This window comes from Salvelinus sp. IW2-2015, unplaced genomic scaffold, assembly GCF_002910315.2.
Source record: "Salvelinus sp. IW2-2015 unplaced genomic scaffold, ASM291031v2 Un_scaffold16406, whole genome shotgun sequence".
Taxonomy (NCBI): Eukaryota; Metazoa; Chordata; class Actinopteri; order Salmoniformes; family Salmonidae; genus Salvelinus; species Salvelinus sp. IW2-2015.
This window is the reverse complement of record NW_019957571.1, coordinates 3346-24855: the sequence shown is the minus strand read 5'-3', so window position 1 is coordinate 24855 and position 21510 is coordinate 3346. Positions and strand designations below refer to the sequence as shown.

The 21510-nt window shown below is 43.4% G+C and overlaps 1 long non-coding RNA gene across 1 annotated transcript; it reads right to left on the bottom strand.

Annotated features, from left to right (window-relative positions):
• Nucleotides 1-1558: 1558 nt before the first annotated feature.
• Nucleotides 1559-8109, bottom strand: LOC112080647 (uncharacterized). Its single transcript, XR_002896211.2, has 3 exons — nucleotides 8020-8109; nucleotides 5228-5437; nucleotides 1559-3391 (listed from the first exon to the last, which is right to left on the bottom strand). It is a non-coding gene; the product is annotated as an uncharacterized lncRNA (long non-coding RNA).
• Nucleotides 8110-21510: the final 13401 nt, after the last annotated feature.

The window sequence follows — 21510 nt, the reverse complement described above, 5'->3', positions numbered from 1 at the left end:
TTATTTTCCTGGCACCACACTCCCAGAGCCCTCACCTCCTCCCTGTAGGCGGTCTCGTCATTGTTGGTAATCAAGCCTACTACTGTTGTTTCATCTGCAAACTTGATGATTGAGCTGGATGTGTGCATGGCCACGCAGTCATGGGTGAACAGGGAGTACAGGAGGGGGCTGAGCACGCAACCTTGGGGGCCCCTGTGTGGAAGTGGAGGTGTTATTTCCTACCTTCACCACCTGGGGGCGGTCCGTCAGGTAGTTCCACAGGGCAGGGTTCAGACCCAGGGGCTCAAGCTTAATGATGAGGGTACTATGGTGTTGAATGCTGAGCTATAGTCAATGAACAGCATTCTTACATAGGTATTCCTCTTGTCCAGATGGGATAGGGCAGTGCGATGGCGATCGTCTGTGTATTGGGGCGGTATGCAAATTGAAGTGAGTCTAGGGTGACAGGTAAGGCAGAGGTGATATGATCCTTGACTAGTCTCTCAAAGCACTTCATGATGACAGAAGTGAGTGCTACGGGGCGATAGTCATTTAGTTCAGTTACCTTTCTTTCTTGGGTACAGGAACAATGGTGGCCATCTTGAAGCATGTGGGGACAGCAGACTGGGATAGGGAGAGATTGAATATGTCCGTAAACACTCCAGCCAGCTGGAGTGTTTCACTGTATTTTTACGAAGACTGTCTAGTTGAAATAACGCAGGGGAAGCCCATTTAGAAAATGTTTTCAGATTTGTATAGCCAGCTTTTTCATAGAACAACCAAAGAAACCGTTTTGAAATCCAGCCCTTTCCCTAATTCCACAGCTGTTAACTTTGTTTCACTTTGTAAAATGCTGGCAGTAGGCTATAGCCTATACAGAAATATCAAGGCTTTCCTACATGTTACAGAGCTGTTCATTAGCATGTTTCCAATCACTGACACCTTTCCACAGCCATCTCTCAGTGTTCTCAGCAACGACTACAGTGTGTACAGTCTGTGAGACCTGGGGACTGGACGTGTAGGCCTCTGCTAGTTACTCAATATCTGCCCCGGCCTTTCATCTGTATTTCCAGCACCCAGAAGACCCTCCTTTGTATGAGAGGCTTATTCCATCTTATTCCTTGAGCCTAAGCAGTGATCGTAACTAGTTCTCTTGTTGTGACGGTTTTCAATATGTGGCGCAGTAGGAGAGAGAGAGGTGTATAGCTGGTTTAATGTTAACTGATGATATTTGGAGGTGAGGCCTGAGACTGTGCTACAAGGCCTGGTAAGGCATGCTTTACTGCAAACCAGTTACTGAAAAAACACATGAATTTCACATGTGAAGTGTTCCAAAAACACATGTTTTAATGTGAATTAGCTACGTCTTGTAGTGGTATAGAAAACAGCACCTAAAGTGAAAGTATCAGGTATAGGGTGGGTTAGTCCTAAGGTGTGGCCTTTGTCATTTTATAGATAGTAGGCCTAATTGTAGGAAAGTCAGATATGATATCGGCCCAGACAGTTATTGGAGTGTTACATTACATTTTAACTGTTGACACGATGCACTCAATCATTTATGTACTAATAACAAGAAGAATCACAATGTAATTTTTTTAATTCTTTTGTACTTAGTTTTATTAGCACTTAAACATTAAGTAAAGCTAAAGTTGTAAACAAACACATTGCTCCTGTAACAACTACAGATCAATATAAGATAAAAACACTGCTTGTTTCACTCTAAATTAATTATACTCAAGTACTGTACAATCAGAGATGGTATAACTACTAATAATCACGAATCACCATTTATAAGGTGACCTATTTCTACAATACTGCATCAATACCGAATCTGGTCTCAGGGAATTTTGTGTTATTCTGTACTTAAATCCGAGAATCATTTGGTATGGTTACATAAGACAGATGGTTACTCAAGGCAAAAATTAAAAGTAGGGTGGTTGGTCATGCGTATAATGCGAAAGTCTAGCAACCCAAAAGTTGAAAGTTTGAATCTCATCAAGGACAACATTAGCATTTGAGCTAATTAGCAACTTTCCAACTACCTACTACTTTTTAGCTACTTTGAAACTACTTAGCATGTTAGCTAACCCTAACCCCTAGCCTAGCTAACGTTATGCGAGCGAGCTAATGTTAGCCACCTAGCAACCTACCTAGAATTCATAACATATCATACGTTTTGATAATTCGTAACGTATTGTACATTTAGCAAATTCATGACATATTGCACGTTTTGCACATTCGTAACATTATAATACGAATTGTAATTCGTAAACAAATCATATGAAATGGGTAATGGACATCCACTAATTAATACATTAAAAAAACATTATTTAACCTTTATTTATACCATACGAAATGTAACATAACATACTATATGGGGTGTTTCGGATTGACATACAGAATAATACGAAATGCTCTTAGACAAGGTTGCAACACCACTTTTTGCTTTGGCACATACTTAACTGATTTTCCTAGTTAAATAAAGGTTAAGAACAAATTCTTATTTACAATGAATGCCTACTGGGGAACAGTGGGTTAACTGCCTTGACCAGGGGCAGAACAACAGATTTTTACATTGTCAGCTCGGGGATTCGATCCAGGAACCTTTCGGTTACTGGCCCCATGCAACCACTAAGCTACCTGCCGCCCCAGTAGGCTTAAATGTTTTGTGCTCATTGCAGCAGCAGAGGGCACTCTCTATTGGTCTGTCCCGTTCCAGTGGAAAACAGAGCTAAACAAAAACAATTTTGGAACTTCAGAACTTTTTCCGTGGGGTCATCTTAAAGGAGAACAGAGAGGGGTTTGACATTCTGGACATAAAAACAGACCTTCCAAAGAACAAGATACAAAACGAAGGGAATTTCTAATGTATCTTTTTAGAAAAAACACACAACATAAAACCTATCAGCTCTTTCGGGTTAAAATGACATGAGAAAAATTGAGTAGGTCTGTTTTTGTCCACCTCGGAGTGGTTTGTGTTCTCAGACCGAGTCAAACAGAACAACAGCGCAGAAACAAGGCCCACAGTGCTCTGTTCCTAGTGCATCATTGTCCTGTTTACAACTACTGCTGAGTAGTCTTAATGACTTCTGCCATTGCTCATCAGCCTTTATACACACATGGATTCTTCAGGATGGTTGTATAGCAGTCTGTCTGTCCCCTCCAAACTACATTGTTCAGGCAATACCAATACTTTAGAGAGCATCCCTCCTTCCTTGCTTCCTCCCTTGAATCGCTCTTTCCTCCCTTCCTTGAAGGGAGGGAAGGGTGCATTTTATAAGTATTGCAACTGGGCCACTGTCCGCTCCTCCTCAGACAGCCTGTAAGGGCTGGACCCGGGAACCCTGGTATTTAGGCTTTCCACAGCAACAGCAGTGAACGCAGGATAGAACAATCATAAACAGGAAAGTGGCTGGAAGGAGAGAGAAAGAGAGATTTAGCTTTCTAACATAAATTACAGTACCAGTCAAAAGTTTGGACGCAGCAACTCGTTCAAGGGTTTTTCCTTATTTTTCCTATTTTCTACATTGTAGAATAATAGTGAAGACATCAAAACTATTTAATAACACATATGGAATCATGTAGTAACCAAAAAAGTGTTAAACAAATCAAAATATATTTTAGATTCTTCAAAGTAGCCACCCTTTGCCTTGATGACAGCTTTGCACACTTGGCATTCTCTCAACAAGCATCATGAGGAATGCTTTTCCAACAGTGTTCCCACATATGCTGAGCACTTGTTGGCTGCTTCTCCTTCACTCTGTGGTCCATCTCATCCCAAACCATCTCAATTGGGTTGAGGTCAGGTGATCTGATGCAGCACTCCATCACTCTCCTTCTTGTTAAATAGCTCTTACACAGCCTGGAGGTGTGTTTTGGGTCATTTCCTGATAAAAAACAAATGATAGTCCCACTAAGCGCAAACCAGATGGGATGGCATATCGCTGCAGAATGCTGTGGTAGCCATGCTGATCACTGACAGTGTCACCAGAAAAGCAACCCCACACCATCACACCACCTCCTCCATGCTTCATGGTGGGAACCACACATGCAGAGATCATCCATTCACCTGTCTCACAAATACACTGTGGTTAGAACCAAAAATCTAAATTTGGACTCATCAGACCAAAGGACAAATTTCCACTGGTCTAATGTCCATTACTCTTGTTTCTTGGCCCAAGCAAGTCTCTTCTTATTATTGGTGTCCTTTAGTAGWGGTTTCTTTGCAGCAATTCAACAACGAAGGCCTGATTCACACAGTCTCCTCTGAACAGTTGATGTTGATGTGTCTGTTAATTAATTGAACTCTGTGAAGGATTTATTTGTGCTGCAATTTCTGAGGCTGGTAACTCTAATGAACTTATCCTCTGCAGCAGAGGTAACTCTGGGTCTTGCTTTCCTGTGGCGGTCCTCGCGAGAGTCAGTTTCATCACAGCGCTTGATAGGTTTTGCGACTGCACTTTCAAAGTGAAAGAAACTTTCAAAGTTTTTGACACTTTCCGGATTGCCTGGCCTTCAGCACTAAGTAATGATGACTGTCATTTCTCTTTGCTTATTTGAGCTGTTCTTGCACCAAATAGGGCTATCTTCTGTATACCACCCCTACATTGTCACAACACAACTGATAGGCTCAAATGCATTAAGAAGGAAAGTAATTCCACAAATTAAGTTTTAACAAGGCACTCCTGTTAACTGAAATGCATTCCATTTCATGAAGCTGGTTGAGAGAATGCCAAGAGTGTGCAAAGCTGTCAAGGCAAAGGGTGGCTACTTTGAAGAATCTCAAATCTAAAATATATTTTGATTTGTTTAACACTTTTTTGGTTACTACGTGATTCCATATGTGTTATTTCATAGTTTTGATGTCTTCACTATTATTCTACAATGTAGAAAACATTTTTTTAATAAAAAAAAAAATCTGGAATGAGTAGGTGTCCAAACTTTTGACTGGTACTGTATGTAAACAGAGACTAACTTGTTGCTCTGCCAATAACAGATTGAAAGGTTGCATGATCAAATTCATTACTGATTACATTAGTGTTGTTGTGATCACTGTAATTCAACTCATGTGGTTTTACCCAGTTATAATTGAAACAGTCACTATGACATACTGTATGTAACATGTTACAATAACTAAGCACTAAGCGAGGCTGAAACAGTTGAATTCTGGAACTGCCTTATGCTCCTTTCAGGTCTACGAGAGGTATCCAAGGGTTGGGGCTATGGACTGGCATGTGCCTAGACTCACCGACGAAGAGGATGATTATGAAGAAGGCCCCCAGCTCCAGCGAGTTGGCCTGCGGGAGGTTCTGTAGTTTAGTCCACACCTTATTTAGGATGTCCAACACCTCCTCCCTCACCTCCATCTTGGATTCCCCTGGTCAAGTCACACACAGAGGGAGACTGGGGATGGATCCAAATAGCTTTGGGGTAATGTTTTGAACTTATGGCACTGCACCTAAGGGGAGGATTAGGGTACAAAGACATGGAGAGACTTAGAGGATGTTTGCATCACGAGAGATTGTTGGTGGTGCTCATGCACGCATGCATACACTTTAGGCACGCACACACTTCCTATAAGAACTTTCCTGAATGATATCTTTCATTCCTCACATCTATAACTGTGAACTTTTTGTGTGTTTCTTTAGGTAAAAGACAGTATTATGTGTTTGCATGAAACTCGCCCTTGACAAAATAGCCCTTTAACTCCACCCTAACCCTTCTAGTCAACTATGCAATTTGTTCTGGATGCTCTACAATTACTCTCCACCATCTATGTTTTATGTATATTTATATTATTCTCTATATTACATGCATTACATCTCACCCCTCTAATCAGGCTGCTGATGCGTGTGTTTATTTATTTGTGTGTGTGTGTGTGTCTGTGTGTGTGTGTGTGTGTGTGTGTGTGTGTGTGTGGGTGTGGGTGTGTTTGTCTGTGGGTGTGTAATGTGTGTGAGAAGTCCTGGTGTAGCTGGAACTGTCCATACTGTCATTTAATTATAACCCGTCCAGACTATTTCAGGATTGGCATTTCAGACTGGGCTCTGTCATCAGCTACAGCAGCTGTGTGTGGGCTATCCAACGCATGTTGATACTAGACTCAAATGTGTGTGTGTGTGTGTACAGTACATGCTTCCTTTGCACTTATCTAGTTCTCTAATCACTTATCTTTGTGAGAAGCTGCTAGGCACTGAAGCCACATTATGTGGTGTTGTGTGGCACGAACTACCCAGTTACACCACTGTGTCAAATATCTGATGCAGCAACACAACAATCTGCATGTGCACTGTTTCCTCTACTGTTACTGTAACTTACAGACTAACTGTCTGGGCAGTCTGCTCATTGGTCTTGTGATCTCCCTTATTGTTTCTTAAACGGTACCATCCCTGTACGAAGATGTTTATATGGAGTTATTCACTATACTCTGATATTACAAGTAGGTTGTGTTCCCGTCTTCATCACTAAGCTTTCCATCATTTTTTCCCATCAGACAAGTCCTCAACTGGCAGCTTCATTAAATAGTACCTGCAAAACACCAGTCTCAATGTCAGCAGTGAAGAGGCGACTCTGGGATGCTGGCCTTCTAGGCAGAGTTGCAAAGAAAAATACATATCTCAGACTGGCCAATAAAAAGAAAAGATTAAGATGGGCAAAAGAACACAGACACTGGACAGAGGAACTCTGTTGATGTTGAGACTGGTGTTTTGTGGGTACTATTTAATGAAGCTGCCAGTTCAGGACTTGTGAGGCATCTGTTTCTCAAACTAGACACTAATGTACTTGTCCTCTTGCTCAGTTGTGCCTCCCACTCCTCTTTCTATTCTGGTTAGAGCCAGTTTGCACTGTTCTGTGAAGGGAGTAGTACACAGCGTTGTACGAGATCTTCAGTTTCTTGGCAATTTCTCGCATGGAATAGCCTTCATTTCTCCGAATAAGAATAGACTGACGAGTTTCAGAAGAAAGGTCTTTGTTTCAGGACATTTTGAGGCTGTAATTGAACCCACAAATGCTGACGCTCCAGATATTAATCTACTCTGAAGAAGGCCAGTTTCATTGCTTCTTTAATCAACACAACAGTTTTCGACTGTGTTAACATAATTGCAAAAGGGTTTTCTAATGATCAATTAGACTTTTAAAATGATAAACTTGGATTAGCTAACACAACGTGCCATTGGAACTCAGGAGTGAAATCAGCTGTTTCCAGCTACAATAGTCATTTACAACATTAACAATGTCTACGCTGTATTTCTGATCAATTTGATGTTATTTTAATGGACAAAAAATGTGCTTTTCTTTCAAAAACAAGGACATTTCTAAGTGACCCCAAACTTTTGAACGGTAGTATATATACTGTATTCTATTCTACTGTATTTTAGTCATTGCCACTCCAACATTGCTTGTCCTAATATTTATATATTTCTTAATTCCATTCTTTTACTTTTAGATATGTGTGTATTGTTTGTGAATTGTTAAGATATTAGATATAAGATATACTGCGCTGTTGGAGCTAAGAACACAAGTATTTTGCTACACCCTCAATAACATCTGCTAAACATGTGTATGTGACCAATAACATTTGATTTGCCAGGGTTACTCTGAGGAATGACCTGACCTCTACTGTTTCTCTCCCCCTCTTCTCTCTCTCTGTCTGTCTATCTCACTCTATCCTACCCCCATCTCATTATTTTCTCTATCCTCTCCCCCCACCCTGGCTCTCTCCCCTTTCTCCCATTCAATCTGTCCTGGGCCCCTCTCCTGGTTCATGTTACTTTACGTGAATGTCTGAAGAGACCCCAAAGGTTTCACTGAAAGCCAACTTTATTCCCTGAATATCTGCAATGCTGAAAAGTTCTGAAAGTCATATTCAAACATATACTGTTTTCATGTAACAAGCAATTGTCAACCACTACAGTTTGTATTTTATCTTAGCAATTGAACATGTTTATGTCCAACAGACATTGAAAAAACAAGTGTAAACGATATACAAAGAAATAAAACATCACTGACAGGGCAACTTTACTGTATCAAAAATCTTACCTTTGGAGGTGAATTAGTTTGGCAATGTGTCATTCTCTCCAACTTCAGTACAGAGTTTATCCACTTCTCTCAAAGTTTCTCAAATGTCCATTAAAAACTCTCTCTTTCACCATCCCCCTCTTCTTATTCCTATACTTTGTGTGGTCTCCTCTACGCTGTTCCACCTCATCTAATTAGCTTATTCCAGTTTTCCAGACTGAAAGATTTTATTTTGTCCTTTTAAAGGTTCTGTATCTTTAGTTCACTGGGTTGTCAGTTGTCAGTATGGCAGTTTCCAGCAGTTTCTCTCTTTAAAAGTCTGTGTTCACTGTCTGCTTCTTTGTGCTGCTCTCGTCTTCTGAGAGAGTCTGTGTACCTCCTCTACTATGCTCTCTCTCCTTAGTCTTTTGCACTGGCAGTAAGTCTCTCCCCTTTCTCTGCCTCCACTCCCCCTCCGTCGCTCTCTTCTGGCGACGTCTTTCCACACTCATTCACTCTCACTCTGTTTTTTGTTTGTTTCCCTCACACACCCCCTCTCACTCTACACCTCTCTCTCACTCTCTATCTCTGGAGGCCAGCTGCTCTTGTTGCCCTGCCTCCTTTTTTGTGTTTGGTCACTGTGGAGACCAAGCTCCTTTTACCGCATAAGAACAAGGGATGAGGGGTGTGTGTGTGTGTGTGTGTGTGTGTGTGTGTGTGTGTGTGTGTGTGTGTGTGTGTGTGTGTGTGTGTGTGTGTGAGCATTTGTGTGCGTGTGTGCGTGTGTGCATGTTTCGTCCGTCTGGTCGTCTGCCAGCTGACACATGCATTCCTCAAGTGCGGGACTGTGTGTGTGTGTGTGTATTAGTTATTGATTTCATTAGTCCCCTTGCACTTCTCAATGTCAGCATGATACTTTAGTGAGTGCTGCAGACTACGACCATGGATCTAACAACACCCCAGTCAACTCCAAGAAGCACAGTAAAGGTGGAACTATTTTTCCGAAAATTTTTGTATTTTACCTCAATAAAAGCTCCCCTGTGTTCCTCCTTTATTTACTGTTACATCTGATGTATTGGAGGTGTGGTCTCCTTCACTACGGAAGGGTTCCAGTAAGAATGGAACCGAGAACAATGTGGCTTCTCCTCTGGTCTGTTTGTGTTTGTTCTCCGTGATAGAGCCCTGGGCTACAGGGAGTGAGGGGTGTGTGTTGGTCAGTCAGAGGCAGACCTTTCAAAGAAAGTATCCAAATGTTTATTTACATCCTCTTTTACTTTCTATTGTTGTTAAATGTGGGAAAATGTGAAAGAATGTTAAGCGGGAAAGAATTCCCCATATGTCGTTTTTTATAGAATGCCTCCATTGTTCTTAAATGCCTGTTTGTTCTATGCATTTCCCTTTAAACACAGGATTGCATGACCATGGTACTAATTGACGTATTACATCTTGGCACTTTCTCTGGCAAAGCCACAGTCATGGACATGAATAATGCTCTCTCCTCCTCTGCCGTTCTCATCCTTTCATAGCGTCACGTCGTTATGTCATTGCCAAACCCACTGTCATCGATAGAACAGGGAGAGGTGGTGTGAATGTGGCTATTCCAACGACGGAAAACGAACTGTATGTGAGCGTGTGTCTGCCATCCTTCATGGTAAATACTGTTTTCAGTTCTGTTTGCCTACTCACTGTACTGTTGCGTAACCAATTGGAAGACGGACACCGCAGCTCAGTGGAAAGAATAGATGGAACACTTTTCTCACAGAATAACAGCTGGAGAAGAAAGTGAAGGGAGAGAATGAGAGGTTTCAGGTAATGCTAAATACTGAAACCTCAATTCAAATTCATAGATATTACAGACAGTTGTAAGAATCTACAATGGAAAGAGTGGGGTTGAAAGGTTCAATCGAGGTAACAATAAAGATACAGAATGCTCATTCAAATTCATGGCCATCACCGACAACAACCAATTAGTTGTAACAATGCAGAGCAACAATAGGCTGATCTGCATTGACCTCTGTGTGATCAGGTCAGTTTGGGGTGAATGGAAGCCACAGCAGCAGTAGCAGCAGACTGTTGAGTTGAATCAGTATTATCCAGGCTTTTGTCTGGGCCAGACCGTGGCGGTTACACGATACCCTCTTAACTCTTTAACCTCTGACGCACTCACACACACTGGGCCTCTGAGACGTACTGCCCAGGCAGGGTGCGTGTGAGAATGGAGGGGGTGCTGGTGGGTTCTCTGTGTGGTGTTGCATATGAGGTGCAAGTACTAGTATGCTTCAAAGTGTGTGTGTGTGTGTGTGTGTGTGTGTGTGTGTGTGTGTGTGTGTGTGTGTGTGTGTGTGTGTGTGTGTGTGTGTGTGTGTGTGTGTGTGTGTGTGTGTTTCCAGGGTGGTAGAAGGAGGCCAGTGAGGTGGGGGCAGGGTTGTATAAAGCCTGTCTTTGTGCAGGTGGTCCCGGCCCTCTCTAGCTCCTTTGAGTTTCCAGTCTGCTCTGGACAATGCTGTCCCCTTGTTATCAGAGCCTGAGTCCACAGTCTGGTCTATACCAGAGCCTGAGTCCACAGTCTGGTCTATACCAGAGCCTGAGTCCACAGTCTGGTCTATACCAGAGCCCGAGTCCACAGTCTGGTCTATACCAGAGCCTGAGTCCAGAGTCGGGTCTATACCAGAGCCTGAGTCCAGAGTCGGGTCTATACCAGAGCCTGCTGAAGTGAATTTGGTTCCAACTGTAGCCATCATGGTGATTAATGGTAAAGAACCAAATGGACTCAACGCTCAGGCTTCACCCAATGTTGTGAGGATGATTTGGGACCAGACACACCCAGCCTACGTAGGCCAGAAAGTCTTCATGAAACACGGAGCATAAGGAGGAAGACAATAGTATGATCAAATGTACATACTGTATACTGTTACATCTAATAGTAGGGTAGATTCTATTACTGACTCTTTTAGCACTTCTCTCTCCTTCCAAGTCTCCTTCCTTCCTTACTTGGGTATCCTTTCCTCTGCTGTATCGAGAAATAGGCAGAGTGGGCAGGGTACATGGATACTTAGTAAAGTTCTGTCTCATGTTGTATTAATGACGCTGTGATGACAGTCAGGGTTCAGCCAGGACTGATCGAAAGGCAGGCTATTGGTTGTATAATCTATTAATCATGTATGAATATGTAATACAGTCTGAATCATAATGTGAGGAAGTGTCACCTGTGATCTGTTTACTCATGGTGTCAGTGTGACAGTCTACCAGGCTGTTACTGAAGCAGTCATGTAGCCTGTTGGTACTGTGGGGTAGATTGGGGAAGTGCCACATCCTGTATAGCCAAGGCGCACACACATACACAGACACACAAACACACTTCTCTCCTTCCTTCCTTGCTGTGGGACCCTTTACTGGGCAGAGAGAGAGAGAGAAATGTAAAATGATGCTGCATGAAAAGACTACAAACAGAAGCTCCTCAGGAACAATCCAGAAACACTAGACAAGCAAGCACAAGAGGAGAGTCACCCCCCCCCCCCCACCACCACCACCACCAGAAGGAGGTGGCACAGCGGCAGGAGAAGTTGAAAGCACTAGAGCAGAAGAATGGCTCCCCAGAGAGGCCAGCAGAACAGCCCACCCAAGATCCTGTCCACAGAGCCTGGTTTCATAGACTAGACATAACATAGTAAATGTAAATCCAGGACACTCAGGGCTCTATTTTAACAAACCTAATGCAATGGTAACTATTTTTACCCCCTTTTCTCCCCAATTTCATGGTATCCAATTGGTAGTTACAGGCTTGTCCCATCGCTGCAACTCCCTTATGGACTCGGGAGAGGCAAAGATGGAGAGCCATGCATCCTCTGATACACAGCCGCACCAATGTGTTGGAGGAAACACCGTACACCTGGCAACAACTGTGTCAGCTTGCATTGCATCTGGCCCACCACAGGAGTCCCTAGTGCAAGATGGGACAAGAACATCCCTGCCGACCAAGCCCTCTCCTAACCCGGACGATGCTGGGCCAATTGTGCGCCGCCCCATGGGTCTCCCGGTCACGGCCGGCTGCGACAGAGCCTGGACTCGAACCAGAATCTCTAGTGGCYCAGCTAGCACTGCGATGCAATGCCTTAGACCAATGCGCCACTCGGGAGGCCTTATGCATGGTAACTCTAAGCGTGGGCGGTAGTGCTATAGGTTCAGGGGTGTGTCAAAAATAATTTTTGCTGTTTTCACTATTACAATTAACGACCTACTTGCTGGCATTAGCGCTAAAGGGCTGGGTTTTGATGAGTTAACAAGTTGTGGGTGTGTCGAGGCTTGGCCCATCAGAATGTGCTCCGTAGCGAAATATGTGGTTGCTTCAAGTTGTGTATTTATGGTTTTCTATGTATTGCCTTGGAATCAACTCCAATGTTATTGTTATCCCGTTATAGTCTGTTAAATGGCTTACAGAAACGAAATAACAAAATGTAGACCTATATTTAACTTGAACCCATTTGCTGTCCACATTGTTCTGGCACGTTGCATGGCTTCAATAGCATTCACACTGATATAGGGGCTAGGCCCACTGTAAATTGCAATATGGCTGAGCATGGGCATGCCAAACGTGGTCAATAAGCAAGATTACATTAATTATTGATAAGGCCTAAAAATACCACAAATAATTCTAATCAAAACAACTTGTTTTAAATAGGCTATGTCACACTTACAGGCACCATCATTTCTCCCCGTGGGCATGTAATATTAAAACAATGCAGACTATGGAGAGTTTAACGGACATCCACACTTTTCACAGTAGCTGGACAAAGATCCAATATAAAGAGAAAGGGAGAATGTCCGCTCACCGGTGTACTGCTCCCAAATAGGCCTGTGTTTTATGAACATAATCGGAACCATCTTACAGACCAGATTGCATTCACACATCTCCTGAAGTTGCATTGCAAGCATGGCACGGACGTTGTCACCATAATACCAGGAAGGTGAATCATTCTAATAAGTTTGTTTGTAAAAAAAATAAAAAAAATAAATACATGTAAAATGTAATGATATAAAACCGTCAGGATAAAAACGACACGCATTTCTGTTGAACCAGCCTTCGTTATAGCGGGCCTACGGGAGAGCTTGGGTTTGGAACATATGAAACGAAAATCCAGAAATGTTTACAGGTTACAGATAACTTCGAAACACGAGTTTCATGTATTCACAGAGGTTTTCATCTCTCGTTTCATGATGGGCATGGACACATATTCCGGAGTTCCAAATTAAGCAGCAGCAGRTGAAAAGATGAGCTCCTACAAATATTGAAATTTAAATGTTTTTTTAGAGTAAAGTACATCGAAAAAAAATCAAAAGAAAACTGCAAACTGAATAGGAGACCAAACAAGCAGCAAACAAAGAAGAAAGGCTTTTGAAAAAGTAAAACATTTTCATAAAATTATACCGTTTTCTTAGCTAGCTAAGTTGTTTACCTGTTGCTAGGCAGTTGCTAGGGACATTCCTGGAAGAAGCTAGCTAGCTAACAAGGAGTGTCTAGTTGGCAGAAGAGAAGAAGGGACAAAGAAGGGACAAAGTGGGACAAAATAAGGACAGAAGAAAAGGGAAAGGGGACATTAAGGTGAAGCAGTCCTCTAAAGACACAAAAGACAATAATACAAGAAACAACACTTCTATTGCCTCTCCCTCTACGATACGCACTTCCGGGTTGGAGCGAGTAGTTGCATTCCGCTTTGCTCCACAGGTAGTATTACATTTCATTTCATTACAGTACAACAGTTTGATTTGTTTGATCTTAGCTGGCTACATAGCCGTCTTTTATCAGATAATTGTGTAGTCTAGAGTAATTGTCGAGGTTACCTAGCCAGTTGAGAGGTTACCTAGCCAGCACACTTTCAAACAAAGTCAACAACGCAGCCACTGCTAGCTAGCCTATTTCACCAGCCAGCAGTACTATATCATTTTAGTCAATAAGATTTTTTGCAACGTAAGCTTAACTTTCTGAACATTCGAGACGTGTAGTCCACTTGTCATTCCAATCTCCTTTGCATTAGCGTAGCCTCTTCTGTAGCCTGTCAACTATGTGTCTGTCTATTCCCTGTTCTCTCCTCTCTGCACAGACCATACAAACGCTTCACACCGCGTGGCGCTGCTACTCTAACCTGGTGTCCCAGCGCGCACGACCCACGTGGAGTTCCAGGTCTCAGGCAGCCTCTCTGAACTGCGATCTGCGGCCAACAAGGCAGAGTTCATCTCAGCCTATGCTCCCTCCAGTCCCTCGACTTCTTGGCACTGACGGAAACATGGATACCACTGATAACACTGCTAACTCCTACTGCTCTCTCCTCGTCTGCCCACGTGTTCTCGCACACCCCGAGAGCTTCTGGTCAGCGGGGTGGTGGCACTGGGATCTCATTCTCTCCCAAGTGACATTCTCTCTTTCTCCCCTGACCATCTGTCTATCGCCTCCTTTGAATTCCATGCGTCACAGTTACAGCCCTTCAAGCTTAACATCCTTATCATTATGCGCCCTCCAGGTTCCCTTGGAGAGTTCATCAATGAGCTTGACGCCCTGATAAGTTCCTTTCCTGAGGATGGCTCACCTCTCACAGTTTGGGTGACTTTAACCTCCCCACGTCTACCTTTGACTCATTCCTCTCTGCCTCCTTCTTTCCACTCCTCTCCTCTTTTGACCTCACCCTCTCACCTTCCCCCCTATTCACAAGGCAGGCAATACGCTTGACCTCATTCTGTTTACTAGATGCTGTTTCTTTCCACTAATCTCATTGCACTCCCCTCCAAGTCTCCGACCACTACCTTGTATCCTTTTCCCTCTCGCTCTCATCCAACACTTCCCACACTGGCCCCTACTCGGATGGTATCGCGCCGTCCCAACCTTCGCTCTCTCTCCCCCGCTACTCTCTCCTCTTCCATCTATCATCTCTTCCTCTGCTCAAACCTTCTCCAACCTATCTCCTGATTCTGCCTCCTCAACCTCCTCTCCTCCCTTTCTGCATCCTTTGACTCTCTATGTCCCCTATCCTCCAGCCGGCTCGGTCCTCCCTCCTGCTCCGTGGCTCGACGACTCATTGCGAGCTCACAGAACAGGGCTCCGGCAGCCGAGCGGAAATGGAGGAAAACTCGCCTCCCTGCGGACCTGGCATCCTTTCACCCCTCCTCTCTACATTCTCCTCTTCTGTCTCTGCTGCTAAAGCCATTTTCTACACTCTAAATTCCAAGCATCTGCCTCTAACCCTAGGAAGCTCTTTGCCACCTTCTCCTCCCTCCTGAATCCTCCTCCCCCCCCTCCCTCCCTGCTGATGACTTCTCAACCATTTTGAAAAGAAGGTCGACGATATCCGATCCTCGTTGCTAAGTCAAACGACACAAGTGGTTCTGCTCACACTGCCCTACCCTGTGCTTTGACCTCTTTCTCCCCTCTCTCCCAGATGAAATCTCGCGTCTTGTGACGGCCGGCCGCCCAACCAACCTGCCCGCTTGACCCTATCCCCTCCTCTCTTCTCCAGACCATTTCCGGAGACCTTCTCCCTTACCTCACCTCGCTCATCAACTCATCCTTGACCGCTGGCTACGTCCCTTCCGTCTTCAAGAGAGCGAGAGGTTGCACCCCTTCTGAAAAAACCTACACTCGATCCTCCGATGTCAAACAACTACAGACCAGTATCCCTTCTTTCTTTTCTCTCCAAAACTCTTGAACGTGCCGTCCTTGGCCAGCTCTCCTGCTATTCTCTCAGAATGCACTTCTTGATCCAAATCAGTCAGGTTTCAAGACTAGTCATTCAAACTGGACTGCTCTTCTCTGTGTCACGGAGGCGCTCCGCACTGCTAAAGCTAACTCTCTCTCTCTGCTCTCATCTTCTAGACCTATCGGCTGCCTTTGATACTGTGAACCATCAGATCCTCCTCTCCACCTCTCCGAGCTGGGCATCTCCGCGCGGCGCCCACGCTTGGATTGCGTCCTACCTGACAGGTCGCTCCTACCAGGTGCGTGGCGAGAATCTGTCTCCGCACCACGTTCTCTCACACTGGTGTCCCCCAGGGCTCTGTTCTAGGCCCTCTTCCTATTCTCGCTATACACCAAGTCACTTGGTCTGTCATATCCTCACATGGTCTCTCCTATCATTGCTATAGCAGACGACACACAATTAATCTTCTCCTTTCCCCCCTCTGATAACCAGGTGGTGAACTGATCTCTGCGATGTCTGGCAGACATATCAGTGTGGATGACGGATCACACCTCAAGCTGAACCTCGGCAAGACGGAGCTGCTCTTCCTCCCGGGGAAGGACTGCCCGTCCATGATCTCGCCATCACGGTTGACAACTCCATTGTGTCCTCATCCCAGAGTGCTAAGAACCTTGGCGTGATCCTGGACAACACCCTGTCGTTCTCAACTAACATCAAGGCGGTGACCCGTTCCTGTAGGTTCATGCTCTACAACATTCGCAGAGTACGACCCTGCCTCACGCAGGAAGCGGCGCAGGTCCTAATCCAGGCACTTGTCATCTCCCGTCTGGATTACTGCAACTCGCTGTTGGCTGGGCTCCCTGCCTGTGCCATTAAACCCCTACAACTCATCCAGAACGCCGCAGCCCGTCTGGTGTTCAACTTTCCCAAGTTCTCTCACGTCACCCGCTCCTCCGCTCTCTCACTGGCTTCCAGTTGAAGCTCGCATCCGCTACAAGACCATGGTGCTTGCCTACGGAGCTGTGAGGGAACGGCACCTCCGTACCTTCAGGCTCTGATCAGGCCTACACCCAAAACAAGGGCACTGCGTTCATCCACCTCTGGCCTGCTCGCCTCCCTACCTCTGAGGAAGTACAGTTCCCGCTCAGCCCAGTCAAAACTGTTCGCTGCTCTGGCACCCAATGTGGGAACAAACTCCCTCACGACGCCAGGGTCAGCGGAGTCAATCACCACCTTCGGAGACACCTGAAACCCCACCTCTTAAGGAATACCTAGGATAGGATAAAGTAATCCTTCTAACCCCCCCCCCCCCCCTTAAAAGAGTTAGATGCACATTGTAAGTGGTGTTGTTCCACTGGATATCATAAGGTGAATGCACCAATTTGTAAGTCGCTCTGGATAAGAGCGTCTGCTAAATGACTTAAATGTAATGTAAATGTAGACACGTAGCCTACATCGTGGAGGGGTTTTACGCATGTCCAAAACGGGACCTGCATGGCTAAAATAAATGGGAATGCCAGCTTACAGTTTTACTCCTCTCAAACGTTATATTTTAATATAGCTTTGGTGATGAAGATTTATTTCCAAGCTGTCTCCGGAGCCAAACCCTTTATCGGCAGTCTTGACTACTTCGCGATTGCATTGGGCAGACAAAAAAAGCCTTAATTGAAAGGAGGGGAGGCTATGCTTGGTTTTGAATCAAATAAAACATCATGGGAAAAAACATTTGTTTTATGTTTCTAAATATAAGTGTACATGCACCAAAAGCACATTAGGTTACTTTTGTTTCATGCACATATGGTCAGTGTGCATCACGGCTGGATAGGCTGCTTTTCCACTGTCAACAAGCATGCCATAACAAACTGCGTTACCGCTAAAACTAGCTTATGTTTGGTCTTAAATATCCCTATCAGCATCGCCTGAAATTTGCACTTTGGGTCATGTTTTTAAGGACACGCCTAAAATATTTCTACCCCGCCCATCTGAGTGCCAGCGAGCTGATATAAGACAGGTAAATTGCCGAACCTGGAGTTAGGACTGGAAAATGCAAGTGTGTAACGGGTGTCCTCCTCCTCTTCAGACGAAGAGGAGGAGTAGGGATTGGACCAAAGTGCAGCGTGATATTTGGACATAATGAAGTTTATTAAAGTACTGACGAAAACCGAAAACACTTCAACAAACTACAAAATAAGAAAACGACGTAGACAGACCTGAACATGGAACTTACATAAATGCACGAAGAACTCACGAACAGGAACTCACGAACAGGAACGGACTACATCAAACGAACAAACAAACCGAAACAGTCCCGTGTGGTGCAACATACACAGACACAGAAGACAATCACCCACAAACAAACAGTGTGAACAGCCAACCTATATATGGTTCTCAATCAGAGGAAACGTCAAACACCTGTCCCTGATTGAGAACCATATAAGGCTAATTACAAGTGACCTAAACATAGAAACACAAAACATAGAATGCCCACCCCAACTCACGCCCTGACCAACTAAACACATACAAAAATAACATAAAACAGGTCAGGAACGTGACAAAGTGTCCCAGTTTTTTACATGACGAAATTACAAACTAACATGCGTTTGTCACCACTCACCATAACACCAGCCGAAAATAGAGCCCTCAAATTAGTATGATACTTTACTTTTGGTATGGTTACACAGTGGTGTAAAAATACTTGAAAGTACTTTATGTCGTTTTTTTAGGCATCTGTACTGTACTTTACTTTTTATATGTTTGACTACTTTTACTTCCCTACATTCCTAATAAAAATGATGTACTTTTTACTCCATTTTCCCTGACACCCAAAAGTACTCGTTTTCAATGCTTAGCAGGACAGGAAAATTGTCTAATTCACACACTTATCAAGAAAACACCCCTGGTCATATCTACTGCCTCTGATCTGGCGGACTCCTTAAACACATGCTTCGTTTGTAAATTATGTGTTGGAGCATGCCCCTGGCTATAAAAGGACATTTTAAAAACAAGAAAATGGTGCCACTTTTACTTTCAATCAAGTATGACAATTGGGTACTTTTTCCGCCACTGTGGTTACATAAGACAGATGGTTACTTGAGGCAAAAAAATGAAAGTAGGGTGGTTGGCATATCGCAAACATCTAGCAACCCAAAGGTTGCGAGTTTGAATCTCATCACAGAGAACTTTATCATTTTAGCTAATTAGCAACTTTTCAACTACTTACTACTTTTTTTGCTACTTTGAAACTACTTAGCATGTTAGCTAACCCTTCTCCTAACCATAACCTTAACCCTTCTAGCTAACCCTTCCCCTAACCTTAACCCTAACTTCTAACTCCTAAACTTAACCCTAAACTTAATGTTAGCCAGCTAGCTAGCGTTAGCCACCTAGCTAGAATTCGTAACATAACATAGGTTTTGCTAAATCGTAACATATTGTATGTTTTTGCAAATTTGCAACATTTAATGCAAATTGTCATTTGTAACATATCATACTAAATGGAGTGTCTGCTTTACTTACAGAATAATACAAAATGCTCTGAGAGGTTGTAGCGTAACAATACCAAACGTAACATATCCTACTAACTTGAGTGTCCCGGATTTACATGTTCTATGTTACGAATAGTCTATGAGACCAGGCTGTTGGATTGGGCTACACATAAACTATTGATCCTCTGTGGCAAAATTCTAGGCCTACCCCTGTTGTAGTTTCTGAGTTCTTTAATTTATTTCTATACAGACAGCACTAATTCTATTACTGAAATGTACTGAAATGTATTTCAATTTATCAGGGGTGCCGTGGCACCCCCAACACATAGCTCTAGTACGAATAGTAGAGGAAGGTAAATAAACAGATAAATTAAAATATTTATGAAAAAATGAAAAAAAAAAAAAAATTACAATGTCGTTTGTGCGCCACTGGTTGCCCTTTTCTCATGGCAATGGGCCACACATCTTGCTGCTGTGATTGCAAATTGTATTTCGCCTAACAGATATGGGAGTTTATAAATGTTAGATTTGTTTTCAAATTCTTTGTGGGTCTGTGGAAAATATGTATCTCTAATGTGGTCATACATTTGGCATGAGGTTAGGAAGTGCTGCTCAGTTTACACCACGCGTTGAAACCGGTTCAATGAACACATMTTTTTTTTTTTTTTGAGTAACAGAAATGGAACCGGGAACGAAAGTGATCTATACTGTTCCAGAACAGAACCTTTATTTTATAAGGATGGAAACTGGTTAATAACGTTATTTTACATTCTAGGCATTTTTTTCTAGTCCCACAAAACAAAACAAAAAACAAAGCAACTATACAAAGCCCTCACTCGGTCACTCAGAAACTTATTCCAGGATCTGCCTGCAAGCTGAACATTCTTGCCAGTGTCTGCGTGTTTAGGCTACCTGCCCATCCCCCCTCCGAAGCATAGGCTACTGTACTGACTTTACTAGCTTGATTCAGAAGATGGGGAGATTAGCTAGAGAAGAGATTTATTAGCTAGAGAAGAATGGATTAACTTTTTCAAAGCTAGTTAAGGATACTATAGGCCTAGATGTCACTTTTCACGTTGTATTTATAAACTACAAAAAAGGCAAGATGTGTTTTTAATTCTGGTGCCACTCTGCACACAAAAGCTTGTTAGCTTGCTAGCTCAAGTTCATTAGCTAGCTAGCTCAAAGGACATTCAATGGTCCTTCATAGAAGCCGCTCCTCGTAGGTATAATTATATGGACCTAATTCAGATAATGCATGTCATAACAAGATGCATAGCACTTCAAGACTGCTCCTCAACCCTCTCTCTCTCTCGCTCTCGCTCTCCCCTGCCTTAAAATTTCAGTTACATCTTGCACCATAGGCTACACTTGTCTGTCCATCACGCATGTAAACAACTAGCTTGCCTGCTCTATCCGCACTGATTGGTGAAGTAATTTAATGAGATAAATGTAAAAAACTGTTGATTTCAAGAAGTTAAAAAAGGAACAGAAAGGAACAATATAAACCGGTTCTTTTTTTTGGTTTGAACCGGATTAGAACATTGGTCGGAACAGTGGAATGAAAGGAAAAAAATATTGGTTCTGTTCAGAACGAAACGATTGGAAAATGATTTTGGTTCCAACTCCTGGTTTACTGCTCTTTTTGTGGGCAGTGGGCACATAGCCTGTCTTCTCTCGAGAGCCTGGTCTGCCTCTGGCGGCCTCTCTCAATAGCAAGGCTATGCTCACTGAGTCTATACATAGTCAAGGATTTTATTCCTTTTGGGTCAGTCACAGTGGTCAGGTATTCTGCCACTGTGTACTCTCTGTTTAGGGCCAGATAGCATTCCAATTTCTTCAGTTTTTTGGTTGATTCTTTCCAGTGTATCAAATAGTTTTATATTTTTCTCATAATTTGGTTGGGTCTAATTGTGCTGCTGTCCTGGGCTCTGTGGGGTCTGTTTGTTTGTGAACAGAGCTCTAGAACCAGCTGGCTGAGGGGACTTCTCTAGGTTAATCTCTCTGTAGGTTAGAGTTTTGTGGTGGAATGGTCCACCACCCAAAGGACATCCAGCCAACTTGGCACAACTGTGGCCTAACTGTGGGAAGCATTGGAGTCAACATGGGCCAGCATCCCTGTAGAATGCTTTTGACAAATTGACGCTGTGCTAAGGGCAAAAGGGAGMTGTTCTTAATGTACACTCAGTGTACATGATCAACTACAAATCTTAGAATCAATTATTAAAGATTAACAGAACCCACTAGATTCTCCAATTACATTGAATGAACTACAGGACAAAATACAAACCCTCCAACCCKAAAAGGCCTGTGCTGTTAATGGTGAAATGATAAATGAAATAAAACAAATTCCAATTGGCTGT